Below are 17,500 nucleotides of genomic sequence, written 5' to 3' on the forward strand. Positions count from 1 at the left end.
ACCATGTTCATGTTCAGCTTCACGGAGAGAAACTGTGTCCTTAAAATCTGTCCTGAAATGTCAAAGTTAGGACTCAAACACTGTCTTCTCCGTGTTCCCTGTGTCATTTCAGGACAGATTTTAAGGACACTGTCCCTCTGAGAGTGTCAGGGATCCGCCTGCTGCTTCAGTTTTCACTCAGCGTCCACAACACGTCGTTCAAATCGCGATGCAACTAAATCGAATAGTGTATTTGATGATTGTAGCTGATATTTCATGATCTTACCGTCACGGTGTGTGTCCGGCGGCGGCAGGCTGCACGCTCACTCACACTCCAGCTCGATGACAAGCACATGTCGATCATTAGCGTTGATCAGCGGTCAGCCAATCACAGGGTCCGCTGCGTCATGACGTCATGCAGCAAACATTACAATGACGACGCAAAACAGCGCGAGTCAATAAATGAGCAGCAGAATAAGAAGAATGACATCAAAGTCATTTAAAGGCGCATTGTTGCTCCTGAAAATGAGTTTTAAGAGGGAGAAATAAATCGTTTTTAAAAACGTTAAACCTTTTTTTTTTTTTAAAGGAAATCATGATTATAAGTTAATTTCAAAAGTTTAAAATATTTTAAAGAAAAAGAGAGAGATAATTGGAAGCTAATAATAATTTAAAATAGAGTTGAAAATGATTTTTGAGATGATTCGAAGTTGAAAATAAAAAGGTTGATTTTATTTTAAAGAAAAGAGATGATTAAAAGGTAAAATGTTCTTTTAAAAAGTTCAATTATTTTTGACAATAATCATCAAATAGTTAAACATATATTTGGAAGAATAAGAGGGAGAAGATTAGAAGTTAATTATTTTTTTTTTAAATAGTGAAATTATTTTCTTAAAGGGAAAGAGATAAATGGACGTTAATAATAATTTTTAAAAATATTTTTAAAATATTTTGAAGAGGGAGATAGATGATAGGACATTAATATTTTAAAAATGTTTTAAAGGGGGAGACAGATTATTGGAAGTTAATGTTTTGGGTTTTTTTTTAAATAATTAAATTATAAAAAGTTGAAAATCATTTGAAAAGAAGACAAAGGAGCAATCTTAAGACAAAGTGAGAAACTCCTGCACACTTTCCTGCTTACTGCTGACATATTTCTTGAGTGAAAAACAACATTTCAGTCTAGCACATCTTCATCAGCTATAATTATTATATCAGGTATAATTATTTTACCTGATGAAGGTAAGAAAAGTTGGAATTTAGTTTAAAATACATAAAGAGAAATTAAGATCAATAAGTAAACAGATCCAAACTCATCAGAAAGTGTCGCTTTGTGACGAGCTTTAATATAAAGTCTTTGTTTTTAAGTCTTTTATTTTTATAAATACCTATTTTTTTATTTGCATAAAGTTTTTGTATTTGTAATAGACCTTTTTATTTTTATGAAGGCTTCTTTATTTTGGTTTATTTGGATAAAGTCTGAATTAAGACTTTTAAAATATTTGTATGAAATCTTTTATTATTATTATAAGGTCTTTCTCATTAATATGTTTTTTTTAACTAAAAAGACTTTTCTTTTAATAAAAGTGTTTTTTATTTCTATTAATATTTTTTATTTGTTAAAATTCTTTATTTGTATGTACTTTTGGTAATGTAAAAAGCATTTTTTTATTAGTATAAAGCATTTTTTTTTCATTTGTAAAAAGTCATTTTTATTTGTAGTCTTTATATATAAATATCTTTACAAATGTATGAATTCTGTTTTAATTTGCATGAAATATTTTTGTAAAGTCTTCTTTTTAAAATTGTAAATCTATTTAAAGTATTTTGTTCTATTTTGTATATTTCGATCTCCGCTCCATCCTTCCCTCACTGCGTGAACAAGACCTCGAGGTACTTAAACTCCTCCACTTGGGGCAGGACTTAGTCCCGATCCAGAGGGGCACGCCACCCTTTTCCGGCTGAGAACCATGGCCTCGGATTTGGAGGTGCTGATTCTCATCCCAGCCGCTTCACACTCAGCTGCGAACCGATCCAGTGAGAGCTGAAGGTCATGGCCTGATGAAGCCAACAGGACCACATCATCTTCAAAGAGCAGAGACCCAATCCTGAGGTCACCAAACGGACTCCCTCAACACCCTGGCTACACCTAGAAATTCTGTCCATAAAAGTTATGAACAGAATCGGTGACAAAGGGCAGCCCTGGCGGAGTCCAACCCTCACCGGAAACGAGTTTGACTTACTGCTGGCAATGCGGACCAAGCTCCGGCACCGGTCATACAGGGAACGGACAGCCCGTATCAGGGAGTCCGAAACCCCATATTCCCGAAGAACCCCCCACAGGACTCCCCGAGGGACACGGTCGAATGCCTTCTCCAAGTCCACAAAGCACATGTGGAGTGGTTGGGCAAACTCCCATGCACCCTCAAGGACCCTGCTGATCTCGTCTGATCTCCGACGCCAAGCAGGGTCAGGCCAGGTCAGTACTTGGATGGGAGACCGCCTGGGAATACCTGGTGCTGTAAGCTTTTTAGTTCTGGCTTTTCACCAGCAGAGGTGCTGCTGCTTACCTAATGGACACAGGACAGACCAAAAACAATGTGATGAGGAGGCTGCAAAATGACCACTGACAAATTCAATCAATCAATAGATGCTGATTTACAGTGGCAAATTCAAAACTTTTAAAAGTAAAATAAATAAATAAAATTAAAAATGTATGTCATGCATTCAGAGATGAATGAATGAGTACATTTGTAAATCACATAACTAACATATCTAAGTTTCCTGTAAAGCAGCTTTTACTAGCAAAATATTAAAACGACTACTCAAATAAAAGTATTATTTAACCCACTGAAACTTGGAAAAAAAAAGGCTCATCATCATAAGTGATACGTTTTTAGTTTTCTTTCGAAAATATTTGGCGAGGTGGCATCAACGACTAATATCCGATTGTGACTGCGAAGCACAAAGTTTCCGTAATGTAGTGGTTATCATATTCGCCTAACACGTGAAAGGTCCCTCGAGACCAGGCGGAAACAATAAGAGATTTCTGTTATCATATTCCAAACATCACACGCTTCCTGATGCCGCATGACTAGCTGCTGCTGCTGGCGATGATTGAGAGATCTGTAACTTCCAACGTATCCCTAAACACGGCCCTCAGGGGGAGTACATGTGTGGTGTTTGGCGGCATGTCGCAGAACATGGAAATGTGCTGCTGGTATAAATCTGGTCAGGTGGTCCCACAGCTTTGATAGGTTTTTGAAAGGTTTTAATTTTAGAAATTGCTGTTAACCAACTCTGAGTCCATATATTTTGTTTTCTGACAGACTGAGAAGATGTCGCAGTGACACAGTAACGGGAGCTGACATCTTCAGCTTCTCTGAAGGACAAAAAAAGCACATGGACGTCCTCTGTGGGTACAGGGAGTCTCATCCACCACAAGGTTAGGTATTTTAAAGGCGCAGGCTTGTTCCCAGAGTCGGTTCACTGGAAGGGAAGGAAAAGTTAGATCTGTGTCTGCTGACGAAGACTGTGATGCCTGAGCTTTGTGACTTTATCAAAATAATGACAAAGAACGAGGCATATTTCTTTTTCAACAAAAGGTCAGACAATGACATGCAGTGCTACGACTACACAAATCTTTGCCAGAGTTTAAACAACTGCTATGTCTCCAAAAACATCTCCAAGCTGGAGTTTTTAGCTTCACATATCTGGAGATATCTAGCTATCTATGTACATTTACTCAAGTACAAAATTTGAGGTACTTGTACCCCTCCACCAGGGGTCTCCCCCACCCTCCTCCTCCTCCTCCTCCAGATGAGGAGCAGCCAGGGCCCTAAACTGGTGTTGTTTTTCCCCCTCCTCCAGCTCCTGTTGGTCCTGGACCCTCTGGCCTTCTCCTCCCCTCCTCCTCCTCCTCCTCCTCCTCCAGCAGCACAGCTCCCAGTTGTCCTGATCGCTCCTGTCCCTGCTGGTCCGCCTCCTCTTACTGTACTTTTAAGAACACCAAGAACTACAGCCTACAGGAAGAGGAAGGCGGCCGAGGCTGCTGCAGGGCAGGGATGTCACAGAAAAAAACATTCCGCCACACAGTGTTGCCAACTTGGCGACTTTGTAGCTATATCTAGCGACTTTTCAAACCCCCTTGGCGACTTAATTTGTCAAAAGCGACCAGCAACAAATGTAGCGAGTTTCTTCTGGTCATCTGGGGAATGATTGTGTTGACAAAGCAAATCTAGCAACTTGTATTGACAAAGCTGAAAGCATCTAACACATCCCGCTCTGTGGTTCACATTACAACCAAGCTCACGAGAGCCGAGTACAGCGAGGGCGGCTGTCGTCTCCTCTCCACTCACACAACACTCATGCAGCCAGTCTGACCAGCAGCCCCGCAGTCCCAACCTGCAGTGGACTCCGTGACCGCTCTGAGAGCCGCCCGTGTCCAGCTTACGACCAATCACAGATGATGATTTTGTACAGTTACAGCAGAGACGTTATGTTTTTGTTTCCATTCTACCTGAAAGACCGGGAACAGTGTTGAGGAGTCTGCAACACTGTTCCCGGTCTTTCAGGTAGTCATCAATAAGTTGAACATTCCGAGAAGACGAGTAGCACAGAGTGTAGAGATGAAGGTTTAAAATGAACTCGGTCTCTGAATGAAATGCACAGTTGTCAAAAAGCAGGCTACAAGAAAATCACCTGAAATAAATAAAAAAAAAAAAGGGAAGGAAAATAGAAATGAAAAGAAAGGGCAACAAAGGAAAAGAAACATGTTTGAAAATTAACATATAACTAACATATCCAAGTTTGCAGTAAAGCGACTTTTATTAGCAAAATATTAAAATGAAAGCTCAAATAAAAGTATTATTTAACCCTTTAAAACCTGGGGAAAAAAGTCTCATCATCAGAAGAGAGGTTTTTAGTTTTCTTTTGAAAATATTTGGCGAGGTGGCTTCTCAGATATTCATAGGCAGTGTGTCCCAGAGCTTCAGGACCTTAGACCAGAGCAGACTTTGACTGCGTAGTTTGGCTACAAAGTCTTGGAAAAGTTTAAACCTTTAAAACAAGCCTTGTCAGGCTCCACTCGTAGCAGCCTAGACACGGGAACTGCAAGGAAATTTGGGCTGTTTTCTCCTACTGATTTTTTGAAAGCAATTATTTCCTACATAACAAACCTGACACTGTAGTTTCAGTCTTGCCAAAAGGTGTTGCACTGACCGGGAATCGAACCCGCCTCTACTCCGTGGAGGGCTATTCCAACCAGACATCTCCTCGTTAGTATAGTGGTGAGTATCCCCGCCTGTCACGCGGGAGACCGGGGTTCAATTCCCCGACGGGGAGGTTAGTTGACTTTTCGAACATGCTGCGTCGCCTCAACTCGTCTCTGTCAGAGGGCTAAACAACATTGCTGAATCGGCTGGCAACAAAAAAAGTGGCAACAACAGCAAGAGCACTGTGATAGTCATTTCCGGATGGTCCACTGACTAACGTCTCTCAGCTTTCTCACATGAAAGGCCCTTCAGTAAAGCTTCAATGAAGCAAAGGTCTCCCTGCATTGGCCGGGAATCGAACCCGGGCCTCCCGCGTGGCAGGCGAGAATTCTACCACTGAACCACCAATGCTCACGTGATTGCAGTACCCCCAGCCACCATGCTGCAGGACTCTGAAACTGTGGTGGACATCACAGTTGTGCCTGAGTCAGAAATGCATGCACATAACACAGACTGTGACAGTGACCAATCTGAATGAAGGGGCATGGACAAGGTCAGACAGCCCAAGTGTATCCAAGACTATAACACACATGGGAGGAGTGGACCTGCATGACCAGTTTGTCAGCCGCTACAGAGTCAACATGCGGTCCAAGAAGTGGTGGTGGCCATGCTTCAGCTGGGCCCTGAACAGTGCCATGGTGAACAGCTGGTGCTATTACTGGTACACAAGGCTGTACGTTATTTAGCGATATCACAATGGAGTTTGTGATGTTTGACTCGAGGTCATCGCTAGTGCTGTTCGGTCGACAAAAGCAACAGCGATGATATCCAGACCAACATCACAAACCCAAGTGTGATATTGCTTTTACAGAACATTCTACATATGGGGTATGACGCTGTAGAAAGGATGATATTGATGATTCATCAGTAGCATCATATGCAAACAATAACATGGTACATTCATGCATCTATCATGCTTGTTTTGTCATTTATTTGGGTCCTGGTAAAGCGGGGAGAAGGATCTCCTCTCCTTCTCCTCCTCCTTGTATTTTTGATTCAAAGGTTATTTATGCATAAAGAAACCAGTTCAAATTGTTGTTGTTTTGAATTTTATACAGGGGGAACCAAGGTTTGAACCATGATCATTAGCTACCTTCCCGGGACGATAATATCCATTGGTATCCATGTACAGTTTTGCAGCGACGGCGATCTGCGCAATTTGATAGTGTTGGAGCAGTTTAAAAATTCTATACCTGAGCATGTGGCTATATATATGAGTGAGAACAGGGTGGAGATGGCAGCTGAGGCCGCTGCCTCGGCTGATGAGTAGGCTTTGACTCGTGGTCATCGAGAAGGAAGCGTTGGCATTGATCCTGGCTTTGCAGCATTTTAGATAGATAGATAGATAGATAGATAGATAGATAGGTACTTTATTGATCCCGAGGGAAATTTAAGTAACCAGCAGCATAATAAACATACAGAATAGAATATAGACCAATAAATATACAAGCAATATATACAGAGAAAAGAGAGATGCAGAATATGCAAAAACGCAAGATATAAAACAACAATAAACAATAAAAACAGTGCAATACCAGTATGAACAGTGCAACAGTGCAAACAGTGTTTGTCTGTGTGAGGAGGAATTGAAGAGTCGTATGGCCTGTGGGACAAACGACTTCCTCAGCCTGTCAGTGGAGCAGGACAGGGACAGCAGCCTGTCACTGAAGACACTCCTCTGCCTGATGATGATGCCGTGCAACTTCTGCTCCAGCTTCCTGCTGTAGGACTCCTTTGCTTCTCTCAGTCGGACCTCGAGTTCTCCCTGTACGCGCTTCAGCTCTGCCCGGTCTCTGTCTTTAAACGCCCTCTTTTTCTTGTTGAGGAGGTTTTTGACATCGCTGGTAATCCAGGGCTTGTCGTTAGGGAAGCAGCGCACAGTTTTGGTGGGAACAGCAATGTCCATGCAGAAGTTCAGGTAGTCCGTGGTGCAGTGTGTGACCCCCTCAATGTCCTCGCTGTGTGGTTCTTGTAGCACACTCCAGTCAGTACACTCAAAGCAGCCCCTCAGAGCATCCACTGCCTCTGGAGACCATTTCCTGAAGGAGCGTGTAGTTGTGGGTTCCCTGAGTACCCGTGGTTTGTATAGGGGCTGGAGAAGGACAAGACTATGGTCTGATTTCCCCAGTGGAGGAAGAGGAAAGGAACAGTATGCATCCTTCACATTGGCATAAAGGAGGTCAATTGTCTTGTTTTTCCTGGTCGGACAGTTAACAAACTGATGAAATGTTGGGAGAGTAGAGTCCAAGCTGACATGATTGAAATCACCAGAGACTGCAATGAAAGCCTCAGGGTGCTGTGTTTGCAGCGTCGCGATGTTAGAGTGGATGACGTCACATGCCACCTCCGCGTCTGCCCGCGGAGTAATGTAAACACAAACAGCAATGGCGTGGGAGAACTCTCTGGGCATGTAGTAAGGTCTGAGACTCACCGCAAGCAGCTCAATGTCCCGATAACATACCGTCACTTTAACCGTTACATGTCCCGGGTTGCACCATCTGTTGTTAATGAACAGTGCGAGTCCCCCGCCTTTGCGTTTGCCGGTTAGCTTAGCGTCCCTGTCCGCTCGTACGGTGGTGAATCCAGGCAAATCCACATTAGCATCCGGAGTGATGCCGGTTAGCCACGTCTCCGTGAAGCACATCAGGCTACACTCCCTGTAGATTTTCTGGTTCTTCACCAGAGCCGCCAGCTCGTCGGTCTTGTTGGTCAGTGCGTTTACATTCCCCATGACGACGGATGGAATGGATGGCTTGTACCTCCACCGCTTTGCTTTCTGCCTAGCCTTCACCTTAGCGCCGGCTCTGCAGCCCCGGTACGGCCGTCTCAGCTCCTCTGGTACAAAGCAAAAGCTGCCGTTTTTCCCCATTGTCCGGAGAGAGAGCAGCTGTCCCCTTGAATAAACAAGGTTATTTCTTCCAGGAGATAAAATATCCATCGGATATAATAAGAACTGCCCAGTATGTGCAGCATAAAAGTGAAGAGGAGGAAAAGTTTAAAAAAAATAAAAAAAAAAACAGCGATGAAAAACACAAGTTAAACTACAGAGCTACTGGTGAGGCTGCCACTCGCGTCGGCGCCGGAAGTATGTTAGTTCAGATCCTGTGGTGGTCTTCACAGATCACAACCCTTTGACGTTCCTTAACTCGTTGCAGTGTCCTAACCAGAGGCTGGTTCGCTGGGCTCTGTTCCTGCAGTCCTGCAGTTTGGACATTCGTCACATCAAAGGGGCGGGACAATGTGGTGGCGGACGCGTTGTCCCGCGCACCTTGTTAGCGATATGTCCTTCTGTTTGTTATAGTGTGTGATTTTCCTCTTGGCTCTGTCTAGTGTCCTTGGCCTCCCTCTGGCCCCTTAAAGGTGCTTCTAGGATCCAGTTGCTGGGGACCGAGGGGGAGCCATGGTACCAAGGTGGACCAAAGTGGTGAGGTGTTCTTTTTTAAAATGCGTTTTCTGTTATTTTGTTGGGGTTTGTTGGGTTGTTTGGTCTTTGTTTTGTTAGTTGGGTTTAGCTGGTGGGTTGGTTGTATACCCTCACAAACAAAACAAAAAACAAAATTACAATCCATCTTTTTAAACCTGAAACCGGGGTAGCACTGCTGTCTATATCTTTCGTCCATGTGCTTCTTTTGTCCTTCAGAGAAGCTGACCAGATTTATACCAGCAGCACATTTCCATGTTCTGCAACATGCCGCTAAACAGCACACCACCACACATGTACTCCCCCTGAGGGCCGCGTTTAGGGACATGGTGGAAGTTGCAGATCTTTTGATCATCGCCAGTAACAGCAGCTAGTCATGCAGCGTCAGGAAACATGTGATGTTTGAGATATGATCACAAAAATGTCTCCTTGTTTCCGCCCGGTTGGCGAAGGTGATAACCACTACACTACGGAAACGCGATAAAAGTTGTTGTGCTGCGTACAGTGACAATCAGATATTAGTCTTCCATGCTTGGTCACGTTGTACAGTTTGAACAACAAGTTGTTCCAAAACGTGTCATATGTTTACGCCCGGTTTTGAAAGTGGGGACCTTTTGTGAGGGAACCGGATATAGTGATCACTAACTTTACTAACTTTTCCCATTCATTGTCTATGGTAGAGACTATCACTACAGATGCAATATATTTTTGGCCAAAAGTGGAATTGTGGTGGCGCTGTTTCCCCCACTTTTTTAAGGAGATGAGTTTATCTTAGTTTATCTAGTTCCCTCGTCTTTCTCCTACTGCCAGCTAGTGGCCTTAGTTATGCGTAATTTTGTAATTAACTTTATAGTTCTATCGTGTTTTGCATTTATTGTATAATGTTAAACAATAATCCCATATCTAAGTAATTATTAATTAAGTTCTTTATAGTCCATTGGATAACGTTATGTGTGATTACTTAATAAGGTCAAACCAAGGATCTTCAAAGCTGTGTGTTTGAGGGGCGTGATCGGGAGGATGGCAAACACCATGTTCAAGCATAATGGTGTCCACATGTTTGTTATTGCTGCAATAGGACAATAGTGGTGATGAGATACGTGACTTTATACATAACGGGTCAAATTGAGTTATTCATCACAAGGTACCCCTCCCTGAGCTACCACCTTATCGTGGTGGAGGGGTTTGCGTGTCCCAGTGATCCTAGGAGCTCAGTTGTCGGGGGCTTTATGCCCCTGGTAGGGTCACCCGTGGCAAACAGGTCCTAGGGGAGGAACTACACAAAGTGTAGCTCAACGGACCCCTATGATGAACGAGACAAATGGTTCAGAGTTTCCCTCGTCCGGACGTGGGTCACCGGGGCCCACCCTGGAGCCAGGCCTGGGGGTGGGGCTTGATGGCGAGCACCTGGTTGCCGGGCCTTTACCCATGGGGCCTGGCCGGACACAACCCGAAAAGGCGACGTGGGACCTCCTGCCCATGGGCTCAACACCCGTAGGAGGGGCCATAGGGGTCGGGTGCCATGTGAGTTGGGCAACAGCCGAAGGCGGGGACCTTGGCGGTCTGATCCTTGGCTGCAGAAGCTAGCTCTGGGGACGTGGAATGTCACCTCTCTGGTGGGGAAGGAGCCTGAGCTGGTGCACGAGACTGTATAAATAATAAAGGGCTGCGTCAGTGTTCGAATAATACAAAAAAGAGCACATATTTCTGAAATTGTCATGTTTTCTTATTTAAAATACTGTACACTGAAACCTGGGACAGCAAATTGCTTGATTTCTTTGGGAAGGAACATGGGAAGAATGCAATAAGCGATAACAAAAGATATGATGCAAATATTATTAAGAAGCCGGTAAAAAGTAGAGATTTCTGTTATCATATTCCAAACATCACACGCTTCCTGATGCTGCATGACTAGCTGCTGCTGCTGGCGATGATTGAGAGATCTGTAACTTCCAACGTATCCCTAAACACGGCCCTCAGGGGGAGTACATGTGTGGTGTTTGGCGGCATGTCGCAGAACATGGAAATGTGCTGCTGGTATAAATCTGGTCAGGTGGTCCCACAGCTTTGATAGGTTTTTGAAAGGTTTTAATTTTAGAAATTGCTGTTAACCAACTCTTTGTACATTTACTCAAGTACAAAATTTGAGGTGCTTGTACTTGAGCCTTGTCTTTTCATGCTACTTATACTTTTGACTCCAATACATTCAGCAGCTTTTTTGTACTTTACAAATGAATATTTCTGTGCACAAATCATATAAAAATGTAAAAGCAGAGCAATAGTGGCGCTCACTACAGTGGCACTCAGGATAATACGTCACGATAATATACATTATGTCCAAAGTCTGAAAAACTAAGGACATGAACGTGGACTTTACAAAGAAGCAGCAAAAGAACTAAACCCCCCCCACCAAAGATCTGACATTGAGCGTCGGACGACTGTGGGCTCGGTGTGTCGGTGCCGGAAGTGTGTCTTACCTGTCGAGATGAACAGCCCAGACACGGGAACTGCATGGAAATTTGGGCTGTTTTCTCCTACTGATTTTTTGAAAGCAATTCGTTGCTACATAACAAACCTGACACTGCAGTTTCAGTCAAGGTACACCGATACACCGATATACTCCACCAGTATTCCGTGGAGGGCTGAATTTCATAGACAACTCCTCGTTAGTATAGTGGTGAGTATCCCCGCCTGTCACGTGGGAGACCGGGGTTCAATTCCCCGATGGGGAGGTTAGCTGCCTTTTCAAATGTGCTGCATCATCTCACCTCATCCATGTCATATGGCTAAACAATATGCTGAATCAGCTGGAAAAGTGGCAGCAAGAGCAAGAGCACTGTAATAGTGATTTCCGGATGGCTCACTGACAGACTAAGCACACATTTTAGGCCAATTAGCACATTTTCATCGAAGCAAAGGATATTTGCATTGACCGGGAATTGAACTCAAAACTCCCTCTTGGCAGGTGAGAATTCTACCACTGAACCACAATGACAACCTCTTTATATCGCTGTCCCTGGTGGATGAGAGGACCCTGAGAGGCTATGGCAGCTGGGGCACGCTGCGATAAAATCAGCTCCATAGCGTTCCCTTCACAGCACCCCAGACCTTCAAGAAGACACCTGGAGGAGATGCTGAGTATCTGGTTGAGGGAGAGAACCTGATTGTAAGGTGGAATGACAACAGCGTGGTCACTGTGGTGTCGAACATGGAGAGGGAGTTCACCCAAACTGAGGCGAAGAGATGGAACAAACAGAAGAGGCATGGACAAGGTCAGACAGCCCAAGTGTATCCAAGACTGTAACACACACAGGAGGAGTGGACCTGCATGACCAGTTTGTCAGCTGCAACAGAGTCAACATTTTTTACGACTGCGGTGTCAAACGTAAAGTCAAACTTCGATTTAACGTGAGCTTCTTGGATCATCTGTGTGAGCGAGCCAGTGAGTCGGAGTCCTTGCTCGGGTACACTCGGCCGCGTTCGGCAAAAAATTGCTTTCAAAAAATTATTAGGAGAAAACAGCCCAAATTTCCTTGCAGTTCCCGTGTCTAGGCTGCTCATTTCGACAGGTAAGGCACACTTTGGACCCTGACACACCGAGCCCACGGTGGTTCAACGCTCAATGTCGGACCGTTGGTGAGCATTTGTCGACATAGGTTTGGCTATGTGTCTTGCACCGTTGGCGCCAGTCAGCCATTGACGGGCCTTGTCTTCCCAAAATCCATAAGGATCCGAGCACTTGGAGCAAACCGTTTCAAATTCCTCCAGGGCGACCTATAGTGTCTGACTGTAGCAGCGAGACATACAGGTCTGCTGAATTTATTGATTATTATTTAAACCCATTGGCAAAAAAACATAAAAGCTATATTAAGGACACTTATGATTTCACAGATAAAATTAAAAACCTCACCATCCCCACAGGGTCCCTTTTGTTCACTATTGATGTCGAGAGCCTTTACACAAATACAGACACACAAGAAGGCATCCAAGCCGTTAGAGACATTTTTTATAAATTTCACGACAAAAGAAGACCAGATAAGGAATTATTCAAATTATTGGAAATTAATCTGACCCGCAACGATTTTGAATTTGATGGACAATTATTTCTCCAAATAAAAGGCACAGCCATGGGCAAGAAATTTGCTCCAGCATACGCTGATATTTTTATGGCCTCATGGGAGACTGCAGCTTTGGACAAATGTGATTAAAAAAAAAACCCTTGCATTATTATAGATACCTTGATGACATTTGGGGCATTTGGACCTATTCTGAGGATGAATTTGCTGCTTTTTTGGACACCTTAAACAATCACAAGCCCTAAATCAAATTAAAAGCCACAACACATCGTAATTCGGTTAATTTTTTGGACACAACCACATTTAAAAGCCCCAAATTTACACTACACAATCCATTGGATGTTGAAGTTCACTTTAAGGACACGGATACACATGCACTCTTACATAAAAGTAGTCATCATCCCAAACATACATTTGCAGGTATTATTAAGTCACAATTATTACGTTTTCACAGGATATGTACACAGTAAGGGGATTTTAAACAGGCCACCAAGGTGCTGTTCTCAGCTTTGTCCAGTAGAGGGGACTCTAGGACCTTTTTGAGAAGCAGCTTTAAGGCCTTCCTCCAGGCCAAACCCCTCCTGGTGTCCACTGCACTCCCATTTGTCACCACCTACTCTCCATCTACAGTGAAGCTGGTCAGACAAATTAAAAACAATTTAGAGGCCACAATGAGATCACATCAACCCCATAATGATGTTAGAGTTATTGCTGCGTTCCGAAAAAATAAAAATCTTCAAGATTTTTTGGTAAGGGCAAAGGTCAGGTCACGGGTCAATCAAAGAGCTGTTCCTAGGAATAATTATTTCAAACAATTAAAATGGGTGTATGATTCACATAAACAAAAGGTGTTTAGGACGGCTTTACAGGGGACTATTTTCACTAAAAATTGTGTTTATTTGATGATGTGTAAAGTGTGTAGTTTGAGATATGTGGGGGAAACGAGACATACTATTCATGTACGGGTTACATGTCACAAACATAATATAATTAGACAAAAGCATACAGACCGACATGTTGTCCAGCATTTCGTCCCTCATGGTTGGGATGTGGTTCAGGCCTTGGTCCTGGAGTGTAATCCACACTGGTCCACGGCCCAGAGAAGAAGAGCAGAGAGGGACTGGATTAATAAATTAGGAACAACATTTCCGCTAGGCTTGAATGAAAGAATTTACTTTCGTGCCTAAACCCAACCTCTCGCCCTAACCCCTAACCCTAACCTTAACCCTCACTCTCTAACCATAAGCCTAACCATTTGCAATTTGACCCGAACGCTAATATTATTGGACCCTAACTCCAATCACTATTTATTTCAACCCTAAATTTTAATATATTCGATTACACCCTTACTTCAATCACTGTTTTCCTTCATCACTCTATATGCCTTTTGCCATTTAACCCTAATCTTTATTTATTCTAACCCCAATCATACTTTAATCTGACCTCACCCCAACCATTGCTTTTTCATATGCTTTTTTAATTTAATATTATATTTTATATATTTCTTATAATGGTATGGCTGTGTATAGATATGTATGTGTGTAAGTACATATATGTGTGTGTGTATATATATATATATATATATATATATATAATATATATATATATATTTCGTATAATCACAAGTTTGGGTTCTTCCCTTGAGAGGGAGCTGGACTGGCCCGCCATGGGGCGGGTCTGGATGGAGCGTGCATTGACTCCGCCGTCCTAATTGGATGTTGGAGTCCATTTTTCTCTTCGCTGAAAATGCACCAAATGTCCTGAAAATGGGCAAAAACACCATAAAAAGACATGAGGGGTCATAAGAAAGGATTCCACAGACCACTCTGCAGTGTTAGGCCAAATAAAATTGTATTTATTCATTTTTTTAAACTTTTTTTTCCAGAAGGGTCCTGTCATGCCTCAGCGCATGTGCTGACAAGGTCAGCCCTCACCTGAAAATCCACCAGATGTCCTAAAAATGGGCAAAACACAATAAACAGACATCAGGGATCATCAGAGTGGATAATTCCACAGTATTTGGCCAAACAAAATTGTATTTATTTTAATTTTTTTTTCCCCAGACAGGTCTTGTCATGCCTCAGCGCAGGCCAGGGCCTGAGTGAGTGCCTTTGTGTCAATGAACAACAAAATCAAGTACAGTCTCCTATTTTCATAAAGTATTTAAACTGGTGTTTGTGGCCCTTTGTGGAGATTCTACTCAAGGCATGGTAAACTTTCTGTGCAATGTGAGTAAACCGGGCACAACGGTCTCCTATTTTCATAAACTATCTGCCAATCTGGACACTAACGCTCAGGGCGGGCAGAATAGATTACAGCTGCCGAGTCAGAGTTTAGTGTTTTACTTTGTTGCTTTGATTCAAAGCACATTGAGGTGTTTTTTTTTCTAAACTGTTTATTCAATACAAACTCTAATTAACTGATCCTTTTGATTATGTTTAGGATGTGGGGTAAGATGATGACACTGGTGTTTGTGGCCCTGGAGATTCTGCTGAGCTACAAGATCATGTTGATGGGAACCGGCATGAAGGCATGGTCAAGTTTTTTTTGTGTGATCTGAATAAACACAGTACAACAAACAGTAATGCATTGTAATGCAGTAGGTTTCCTTGTATAACTATAACTGTATAGTGTTAAGCCACAAAGAATATGATTTTTATTTATTTATTTATTTTCAGAATATCTAAATTTTCAAAAAGTTTTCAAAAAAATCTAAAGCGCATGCTTCAAATGCAAGTGCCAATAAATATATTCCAAATTATGACCCATATTTATATTCCCTAAGGAAACAATACAAAGGTTACAGATGTTACAATGTTATAAGTATGGAGTCTGAGTGGCAGGGGTGACCCTGCATTACCTGCTCTGACCACATGATGGCAATGGTGAGCTATATGGGCCTGCAGTGTTGTGTGCAGGCAGGCTGCAGTGTGAGAGTGCCTAAACAAAAGAAGAGCCATTAAGCAGAACAAAGAGCTGGTCTGTGGGGGTCAAGTTAGTACACCAGGGTCATTTGGGGAGGGCTCTGCCAGGCCATGGAGGGGTAAATAAATAAATAAACCCTCCATAGCTTGGGACAAATGAGCCTACCAACTTGACCCCCACAGACCAGCACTTTGTTCTGGCCCTCTCATACAGCAGTAGCCTTTCTGTAGGAGGTGAGACTCAGCCAGGGGGATATTGCTCCACACACCTCCCCATAATTGTGATCACTTTGTCAGGTTTTTATGCCTTCAGTGACCCGTATCTTACACAGAATGAGTCTAACCACTTGAAAACCCCCCTCCCCCCACAGCAAGCCAGGGTCCAGGCTTACTACTACTGCAACTACTGCTGCTCTGTGGGACGCTGCCATGTCCCATCCCCCGATGAGCCACGTTCCTGTAACGACCCTGCTTTTGTTCTGGCCCTCACTCTTACCTGTGCCGACATTCCCCAAATGATACACAGGAGACAAATAATTGCATTAGCAGCACCACACTTTACTAAGACAGACATATTTAAAAAGTACAGTCACAATATATGTTGCCATTGTGCAGTGTACATAGGCCATATATACAATATGTACAGGTGGTGCAGTATTCATGCAGTGCACTGTAGACAGAATATATTATATATAAAAACAGGCAGTGTATTAGCAGTAACATTATGAACAGCATAGACAGATGATTTAAGTATGTGACCTGTACATATGTGTATTAACAGTAACATTGTAAGAGCAGCAAAAGTGTATGACAGCAAGAGCAGCAGAATGTGGCTTTGTATAATTGTAATTACAGTATTTACATTGTATACTTGTACTGTAGAGAATGCAGGCAGGTGAAGAGCAGGCCACTTTGCATAGAGGCAGAGGGAAAAGTCCTGGTTTATTGTCTTTGCGTGTCAAGATGGAGCCTTCAGGGCTGGCTAAGAGTATTCGATTACAGTTCAGTGGGTCTGGGACATGTAACAGAATGACTGAAGGCTGATGTCTGGCAGATTATGGGAGCCCTCCTCCCTCTCCAAAAGATTTCTTGGTGACTCCACCGGGAAGCAACACTTCTTGATGTGCTGAAATCATCCTGGTTGCAAGGAAAAGAGTCACATGTCATTCCTCTCCATCCATTTCAAACGTGAAATGTTTGGGCATGACGTTGGCCTTTTTTTTTTTTGAACACTTGATAAACCGGCCTGGAGTCTGCTGTCCAGGGTGGCAATCACAGCTGCTCACTTCTTGGCCCTCACTGGCTGTGACAACACGTCCATGATCATCACAGACCACCTCACCAGTACACAATGTGCGCTTTGTGAAAACTCTTGTGCCCTTCCCTTCAGAGTGTTGGATGCAAAGTCCTTTCCACTTCTGTTTCTTCACAAGTCTCTGAATCTTTGGGCAGTTCATGATGTTACCATCAGATCCAGAGGGTCTCCACCCGTCAAGAAGTCGTTGGCTACCGACTTTACCGACCCATGCCTGCTTTGCAACACATTTTGCGAGCCGCTTATGTGTTGGCTGACGCCAAGGGAAGAGTGCTGTCAAAAAAAAAAAGTTGTGTTAGTCATGAAGATAATAATTTAGGACTTTGAATCATGTAATTATGTTTACGTGAAAATAATGTCAAAAGAAAATACTCACAGCGAACATATTCTTGTCGCAGTTTCAGCTGCCGCTTCTCCCAGCACTCATACACCTTTCGCCAACAGGACACACCCAGTAGAAGTTCCTGTTTTGGTTTTGGCCCATGAATTGTGACAGGATATTTCTCCAGTAG

At 43.1% G+C, this 17,500-nt stretch overlaps 1 long non-coding RNA gene and 3 other non-coding genes across 6 annotated transcripts in view; 2 read left to right on the forward strand and 2 right to left on the reverse strand.

The window, feature by feature from the left end:
- Nucleotides 1-371, reverse strand: part of LOC148187047 (uncharacterized) — a 15,877-nt gene extending 15,506 nt beyond the window's left edge. For 2 of the 3 annotated variants that reach the window (XR_015779114.1, XR_015779116.1), the window contains exon 1: nucleotides 266-371. This is a non-coding gene — a long non-coding RNA (uncharacterized LOC148187047). The remainder of the gene's footprint in view (nucleotides 1-265) is intronic. The other variant, XR_015779117.1, reaches the window with a different exon arrangement.
- Nucleotides 372-5,250: 4,879 nt separating this feature from the next.
- On the forward strand, nucleotides 5,251-5,322 carry trnad-guc (transfer RNA aspartic acid (anticodon GUC)). Its single transcript has one exon. It is a non-coding gene; the product is annotated as a tRNA-Asp (tRNA).
- A 210-nt stretch (nucleotides 5,323-5,532) lies between these two features.
- Nucleotides 5,533-5,603, reverse strand: trnag-gcc (transfer RNA glycine (anticodon GCC)). Its single transcript has one exon. It is a non-coding gene; the product is annotated as a tRNA-Gly (tRNA).
- Nucleotides 5,604-11,333: 5,730 nt separating this feature from the next.
- On the forward strand, nucleotides 11,334-11,405 carry trnad-guc (transfer RNA aspartic acid (anticodon GUC)). The gene has a single exon. It is a non-coding gene; the product is annotated as a tRNA-Asp (tRNA).
- The last annotated feature ends 6,095 nt before the right edge of the window (nucleotides 11,406-17,500 follow it).

This window comes from Plectropomus leopardus, chromosome 16 (genome assembly GCF_026936395.1).
Source record: "Plectropomus leopardus strain MGB_pleo_1.0 chromosome 16, ASM2693639v1, whole genome shotgun sequence".
Taxonomy (NCBI): Eukaryota; Metazoa; Chordata; class Actinopteri; order Perciformes; family Serranidae; genus Plectropomus; species Plectropomus leopardus.